The sequence below is a fragment of the Hypanus sabinus genome, chromosome 1, assembly GCF_030144855.1.
Source record: "Hypanus sabinus isolate sHypSab1 chromosome 1, sHypSab1.hap1, whole genome shotgun sequence".
Classification (NCBI taxonomy): Eukaryota; Metazoa; Chordata; class Chondrichthyes; order Myliobatiformes; family Dasyatidae; genus Hypanus; species Hypanus sabinus.
In genome coordinates this window covers 58369342-58377383 of record NC_082706.1, presented here as the reverse complement: position 1 = coordinate 58377383, position 8042 = coordinate 58369342, and positions in this window count along the sequence as shown.

Here is an 8042-nt window from a genome sequence, read left to right as displayed (position 1 = left end):
AAGAATTGAGCTGCATGTGCATGTAACATCAGCTGTCTAACCCGGGGGTCGGCAACCCGCGGCTCCGGAGCCACATATGACTCTTTTACGTCTGTGCTGTGGCTCCCTGTTGCTTTGGGAAATAATTGGTCAGTATTTAATTAAAATGTATTTTATGTTAGTTTGTTAGTTTTTGAAATGTAATTCTAAATTTGAAGATTATGGTGATCTTGTACAACCTAATTAAGACGTTGTGGCGACCCATTTCCTGACACATCCGAACCGGCTCACAATTAGCCAGCGTTCAGACTAAGGGAGATAGCCTACGGGGGTTTGTGAGTACGTGTCTTTTGCAGCATCCGCGCCCATGGGGGGCGGGTTGAGGGAGGCTTAAAAGCAAGGCTTTTTAGTTCGAATAAAGCTATCTTTGACTGCAGTTTACTGACAGCGTGTAGCACACCGTGTTTTTATCGCTGGCTGTCCAGAGGGGAGGTGCTGAAACGCTTTGTCGTGTGTCTGGAAGAAGTGAAAACTTTCCTGGGCAGCAATGGGCCCACCTTTCCTGAGCTGGAACAGCCAGAGTGGCTGGAAAAGTTACACTTCATGGTAGACATGACAGCGCACCTGAACACGCTGAACACAGCTCTTCAGGGGTAAGGACGTACAGCCCTGCACATGTTGGAGGATGTTTTGGCATTCGAGCGCAAGTTGACAGTGCTTGCCAGAGATTTACAGAAAGGCACATTGTCTCACTTCCCCAATTTGAGAGAGTTCAAACAAGGTCATGACATGATAAATTCGGAGTATTTACGTTCTGCAATCATCACAATGCAAACATCGTTTGGGAAACGCTTCTGTGAGTTCAGAGAGGAAAAAAACACATTATCCTTCCCGGTCACTCCCCTAAGCATCGATCCATCCCTACTGAATACGACTGCATTGTCAGGTGTGAGTCAACCTGACCAAGTATGATAAATATTTTAATTGCCTATTATTTTACGTATATTCATATGTTTTCATTGTTCAGTGAAATAGTCCTTTTATTTTTCAGGTTGACAGCTGGCTGACGTTATTTTTGGTTTGCTGCTGGCGGCAAATTTAAGTTTGGCGTTTTTCATAAATACAAGAAGGACTCAAATAGACGTTGAGTATTTTACTTAAAAGTAACCTTCAACCCAACGTCTTTTTTTCGGAGTTCAAAATGTTTTTGTTGCATGCAGAAATGTAATTTCGTTTTCTCTGCAGGAGTTCATCAATTTCATAAATGCAACACATTATAGTTTGTTTATACATAGCATAAAGGCAAAACAAAACGTTGTATGCAGTGTTATTTCATTTTAAATGTCAAACGGGTTTTGCGGCTCCCAGTGTTTTCTTTTCTGTGGGAAACGGGTCCAAGTGGCTCTTTCAGTGGTAAAGGTTGCTGACCCCTGGTCTAACCGATCTCCTTCTACTTTAGGCCTCGAACGGATCAATCACCACTTACGTGGACACTTTCTGGAGGTCCAAGATCCCTATGTTGTACGACCGCTGGACTAAGTGTGCAAATGTAGGAGCGTGACTACGTTAATAAATTAATATGGTAGGTTTTCCAAAATTGACTCTTAGCTTAGGCCAGGAACTTATCAATCACCCCTCATAGAGTACTTAATAAGAGACTTTTACCTCGTTAGATTAACTGGGCCAATCATAGCATAAAAAGCGTAGATCAGTATTTGTACAAAGATATACAGGACACTACTTGAGAGGGTAAAACACTGACCTCCTTCTAACTGCTGATGCAAAATAAGTGGCTGAATTGTGAGCACTTTGTGACACGGTCCGGTCCGTTGATTACTCAATTCCCTTTAATTTCCATTTTCCCCATGTTCCACTGGGCTCCTTGATTAGGGAACCCGATCCTCATTCGAACTGGGCAGCACAAAACTCCGGCTTACATCGACTCGTTACTGGTTAGTCACCGTAGCCAGAGCGACTATGCTCGTCCCGGGGCAGCTGTGTATCGTGGATTCTAAGTTGCCTCGGTGCCTGTGTCTTCTTAGTGAATTCAGTTGTTTTCGTTTTCAGCTGAGATTCCGGCCATTTTGCCGCTACTCAAAGTTATGATGCGAATTCTGTTGTTTTCAAGTTCGGCTGAGATTAGCTGGACGATTGTCACCACTAAGAGCCCCCGAGAATACAGGACCGTCTTCCGAGCCGCCAAGAATAAGGGAGCGGCTTGATGAGCTTCTCCGTGTCTGGATACAAATGGACTGTCATTATTTGTTTTCGATCTTCTCGTTTCCACCTGAGTTGTTCCGGCCGTTTACCGCTACTGCGAGTTGGGAATTCTGTCTCTTCTGAGGATTGCTGGCCATTTGCCGCTCCGGCGAACCAAGAAATGAACCGTCTGTCTTTCTTTGGTGTTGTCGTGTCCGTGTTCCAGTTCCAGGCTCTGTGTCCAAGTCATGCCAAAATCCGTCTCCGTGTCAAGTCTCCGTGCCTGTGTCCTGAGGTTGGGTTTACCTCAGTCGTTTCGTGCAATACTTTGGCTCCAATAACCAGAATTCTCACAGTTTTCAACTGGTTATCGTCAACAATGCTGGTCAGTTACATGATACATTCCTAAAGTAGACTAGAACAAATTTCAGATCCATTAAGGGTGACCTTGCAGTGGTTGACTGGGCAAGCTTGTTTACGGGAAAGAATCCTCTGCCAACTGGAAGGCCATTAAAAGTTCAAGAGTTGAGGACCTATATTTTCTTTTTGTCTTGCAGCGGAAGGCTGGCACATTTGAGCAACCCTGCTTGATGAGAGATAATGGGACCTTGATTGAGAAATTGGAAGTCAAAGACAACATAATGATTTTGAATCAGGTAATTTCTTGATAACGACAAAGGTGCCAATGTGCTAAAGTTCGGAGGGTAAACGTTGGAGATGAGGAGGATCTGAAAGGCAAGATGAGACAAATGCCCAAGATATTCTGTAGCTATATGCAGAGCTAAAAGAAGTTCGGGGAGATAAGAGGTGTTGTTAAAGATCAGTATGTCCACCTGCGTGTGGAACAGAGGATATAGAAAGATTTTTTGAATCATTAATTATTATTTTTTATTGTAATGGAAGAGATGTAATTGTAAACAAATGAGTGGTGATGTTTTGGACCATCTATGAATTATCCGGAAGAGGTACTATAGTTTTTCAGTGCATTAAAATTGTTAAATAACCGGACACTGACCATGTGGGACTCAAAGGGAGAGTCGGGAATATTTTGCCGAGGACCTGAGGAGTGAGGAGGTTTTTGCTTCGTACCTGTCCACAAATGAGCGTTCGGATAACTGTACAGAGGCTAACTCGCTACTGCTGTTTGAAACACGAGGCAAAAACAAGGCAGGAAACTATCAACCACTGCGTATATGAGTCCTGTCTTGGATCATTTCAGGACATAGCTGGGATTCTAAATGAAGATGCATGTTGCATGTTCGCCATATGGCTTTTAGCAAGGCAGTTGACATAGTCCGTCATGGCAGATTAGTCCAACAGGATAGATTGCATGGGATCCCGAAGGGGGAGGCACATTGGATTCATAATTACATCAGTGGTAGGAAGCAGAGAAACTTTGTTTCACTGACTGGATGGTTTTGTTTAGTGATGTGTCACTCGGGAAAGTTCTCAGAGATAAGATGTTTGAAATTTATATGAATGTACAGGTCCAAAAGACACTAAAATAGGTTGTGTTACATAGGGGATCATCGGGCAACGCGGTCTGAGGTTTGGCAAATGACCTTCAAAGCAGATAAATGTGAGAAATTGCATTTCGATGCAGTGAAGGTTGGTTGACTAGCGACTCTTATGGGACAGGATAAGGTAAACTTGTTTTCCCAAGAAGGAAGTGATTAAATCAATAAGAAGCTGGTTTAACAACATGAGGTGAGAGTTCTTAAATTTTAAGAGTTGAGAGATTTAATTGGAATGTCTTTGTGCATAAGGTTTAGAGATGCATTTCTTAAAGTGCATCCAAGAGAGCTTTCTTTGACAGGACATAGATAGACCCGCTGAGGGTTGAGCAAATTGTCAGTGGATGAGAGCACTGGACCTCGTGAACAGAGAACACAGGATTTTTGAAATCAATTCTGGGATGGGGATATGGAGTGCTGGAAATTAAGGCACGTTTATTATTATTAACCACATCTGAGCAGTGTCTGTGGCAAGTAGTTATAGTGCATTATAAAAGTATTGTTCATGGTCCGGTCCTTGAAGTCCTCGTTCCGGCTCACAATCCGGTCCGTGAACTCCTGACTCCGGGTCTTCCGGCGTTCCCTTGTCTCATTTGGGCTTAAACGTGTGCAGCTGATTCTCGCCTTGAGGCCGGGAATTTAAGTGGCTCTGGGTTCGAGGCAGGTTGCTGATTCGTCTTGTCTGTATCCTGTCCATGTTTCTGTCTTCGTTTCGTCAGTATCATGTCCGTGCCTCTGTGTGGGTTTGGCCCGACGGTATCCTGTCTTCTCCCCCGTGTGGGTAAGTCAGGCCGTTCTGGCCGTTACCCTACAGTGAGATCTGTTTCTCCCGGTCCTTGCCTCTGTTAGGTAAGCCAGGCCTTCATTTCCGTTACCCTGAGGCAGGGCTGTTCCCTTCCTTCCCTCCGAAGCCCGGCCTGCAACTTACACCTGAGGCCCAGCCTGCAGCCTGTGTCTGGAGCCTTGCCCTACAACCTGCGTCTGGGGCCTTGCCTTGCCTCGCCTAGACTGTGTCTGGGGCCTCGCCTTGCCTCGCCTAGACTGTGTCTGGAGCCTCACCCTGTTTGGAACTCTCTGTCCGTGTCCACGCCTTCGCTAGGTAGGTCCAGCAGTTTTGCCGCTACCTAGTGTTGGGAACTGTCTCGTCGTGTTCAGCGTTCTGTGTAATGAGTCCCGGCCCTACGTTCTGTATCCAAGGAGGGGTCTCGACTCTGTGTTCCATGTTCCTGTCTCTTTCTTGACTCTGTGTTCTGCGTTCCTGTTCTCCCTCAACCCGGGCTCTGACTTCTGTGTTTCTATTCTTCCTCGACTAGGGCTCTGTGATATCATCTTGTCGAGGGGCCTCGTCCAACCCAGGAATAACTTGCCCAGCCTGGTGCTGGGATTCCCTTGTCCTATCCAAGAGTCTCACGTCCAGTCCTGTGCCTCTCCTGATCCTGTAGCCACGTCTTGTCCTCGTCTGGAGTCCGAGCCCGAGTCCAGCTTCTGGGTCCTTGTCCAGTCTCTGGCTCGGAGTCGAAGCCCAGGCTCCTACTTCCCAGTCGCATGTCCTGGTTCCGCTATACTCGTCAATTCCTAGCCCAGGCCAGAAATCCTTGTCTCGTCCGGGGCCTTTCTCATGTCCTTTCTTCCTTACTTCCCTTGCTTCCTGCTCAAGTCTAGTCCTGTCCCTGGTAGTTCAGTGTTTGTGTCTTGCTTTTGGGTCCACACCCAATGTCCCCACTTTGATAGTATGCAGCCGTAACCCTTTGCTCATATAAATGAGAATTAAACCGAGGTAATTTGAACAATTTGAATAAGAATATTTTTGTGAAGCTTCTGCTGTGGTTTTCCACAGTAGAGCACAAATACAGTGACAAATGTAATGCATAAGAAAGAAAAGAAAAACAAATATTTGAAATGGTAGCAGCACAGAGTATTCATATCTCTTTTGTATTTGTAAGTTGAATCACATTTCACAGTCATTAGAGCCAATAGTTATTTTAGATAGTCTCTATTAGCTTCCCTATTCCTCCTTGCTAAATTGCTGAAGCTGTGCCAAGTTATTTCGGCAGTTGGCCGGAGGTGTCGCCAGAGATGTTCGAGTAGGTTAATGTCAGGACTCTTCCTGGCCATTCAGAGACATAAATTTTCCTCATTTAAAACAACTCCATGGCTACTCCGCAGTGGGCTTCAGAGTGTTGTCCTGATAAACGTCAGACTTCCACCCCAGTTTCATCTATCTAACAGATATTTATCCAGTTTCTCTCTGTATTTAGCAGCATATATCTTCCCATCAACTCTCAACAGACTTCCTTTCCATGGAGTTGAAATGTGTTACAGAACATTATGCTGCCTACACCATACTGTACAGTAGGAATGGAATCACCTGGTTGATGTGCAGTATCAAAATGCCACCACTCCTACCGCTTTGAGTCTCATCTGACCAGTATACCTTATTCCACATCTTTATAGTACCGTTTAAATAGTTCTTTAAAAGTCTTTACAGAAAAGTTCTTTTTTAAAAACCAGATGTTCTGTTCTTTGTATTCTTACGTACAAAAAAAAACACACACAAATAGAATTGTGGAGATCGCAAAGCCAGGAAATACACAGCAGTCTCACTTGCAAGTAGTTTTCTTCTCCAGTGACAACGTCTAGAGCGTTCGACTTAACCTCGGCAGAGTGGCAGTGGTTTCATATGCCCCCTCCTTTCTCACAATCGACTGCACTGAGATCTGAGCTATGTCCAGTGCCTTTGAGATGGTCCTGTATCGTTCCTCAGATTTCAGCTTCTCTGTTGTCATTTCACTGACTTGTAGTGAATGTTCTATTAGCTTTATTTTTGGTTGGTCTGCTGAAAATCGTCAGTGGTCGTGGACATTACAGATAGAGAGGGGATTTTGATTCCTCTCGAATTCATTGAAAACAGGTGGTCTTCCCAATTTCTATAGCAGCAAATTGGGTGAGTTAGCAAGGATATACACTAATTCTCACCAAAGAAAAGTTACTGTAGCAACTACAAAGGGCATGGTTACTTCCTCGGCCTCACATTTTTGGTTTTATCTTTTCAGGAATATTTCTGCGGTTTCGGAAATTTTCTTTTGATTTGAGATGATGGACAATGCTTTGTGGATTCGCTCAAAAATCTCATTGAGACAATGAGACTGTAAAATGTGAAGGTAGCTCTGCAGTCTGAATACATTTCCAAGACACGGTATCTGCATGTTCATGCACATCGGGTAAAGAAGAGGACTTTCAGAGTGAAACAGTGAGAATACAGAGTCACTGTATACCTTTAGGGCGGAAGGGCAAGGACGGTCGTACCCGCAACCATATCTGGATGGCAAGGAATATTGTGAGGCTGATTGAATTAACAGGAAACATGCGGTAGAGAAAAAGCACTGAATTAAATTGCATCAAAAATGTACGGAGAGTTTGAAAGAAGAATTCAGAAGGTCAGCACAAATCATAGTGTATCAATTGCAAATTGTATTCGAGGACTCAACAATAATGATAATACAGCTGTACTAAGACGTATGTTACGAGAGAGAAGATGGGCCGTGTGAGAATAGGCGCGGTAGTTGAAACATATGAATGGAAATGGAGGAGGTAGCGGAGCTACTTCATGAATACTTTGCATCAGTATTCACCAGGGAAAAATAACTTGGCCTTTGTGGTGATGACTCGCAGCGGACTGAAACGGTTGAGCATATAGACATTAAGAATGAGGATGTGCTGAAGCTTCTAAAAAAGTAATAAATTAGACTAGACACCGGGACCGGATGAGATATACGTCAGTCTACTGAGGGAAGCGAAGGAGGAGATTGCTGAGACTCTTGCGATGATCTTTGTGTCATCAATATGTGTAGGAGAAGTACTGGAGGATTGGAAGTTTGCAAATGTTGTTCCTTTGATCAAGAAAGGGAGTAGAGATAACCTAAGAAATTTAAGACCAGTGTGTCTGACTTCGGTGGAGTGCACTTTGTTGGAGATAATCCTGAGAGGCTGGATTTATAGTCAGCAGTGCTTCGTCAAGGGAAGTTCTTCACTTAGAGGCTGATTGAATTCTTCGAGGATATAGCTAAACGCATTTATGAAGGTTGAGCATTGGATGTAGTGTGTATGAATTTCAGTAAGGCCTTCGATAAGGTTCGCCATGCAATGTTTCTTCAGAAAGTAAGAAGTCGTGGGATCCAAGAAGAATTTCCGTTATGCTGTAGATGGTTCGTATACTGCATTGAGGTCAGTGACCAGCAGTGTTCTGCAGGGATCTGTTCTGGGAGCACTTCCTCCGTGATTTTTATAAATAAACTAGATGAAGAAGTAGAAGGGTGGGTCAGCAAGTTTGCTAATGACAGAAAATTCGGC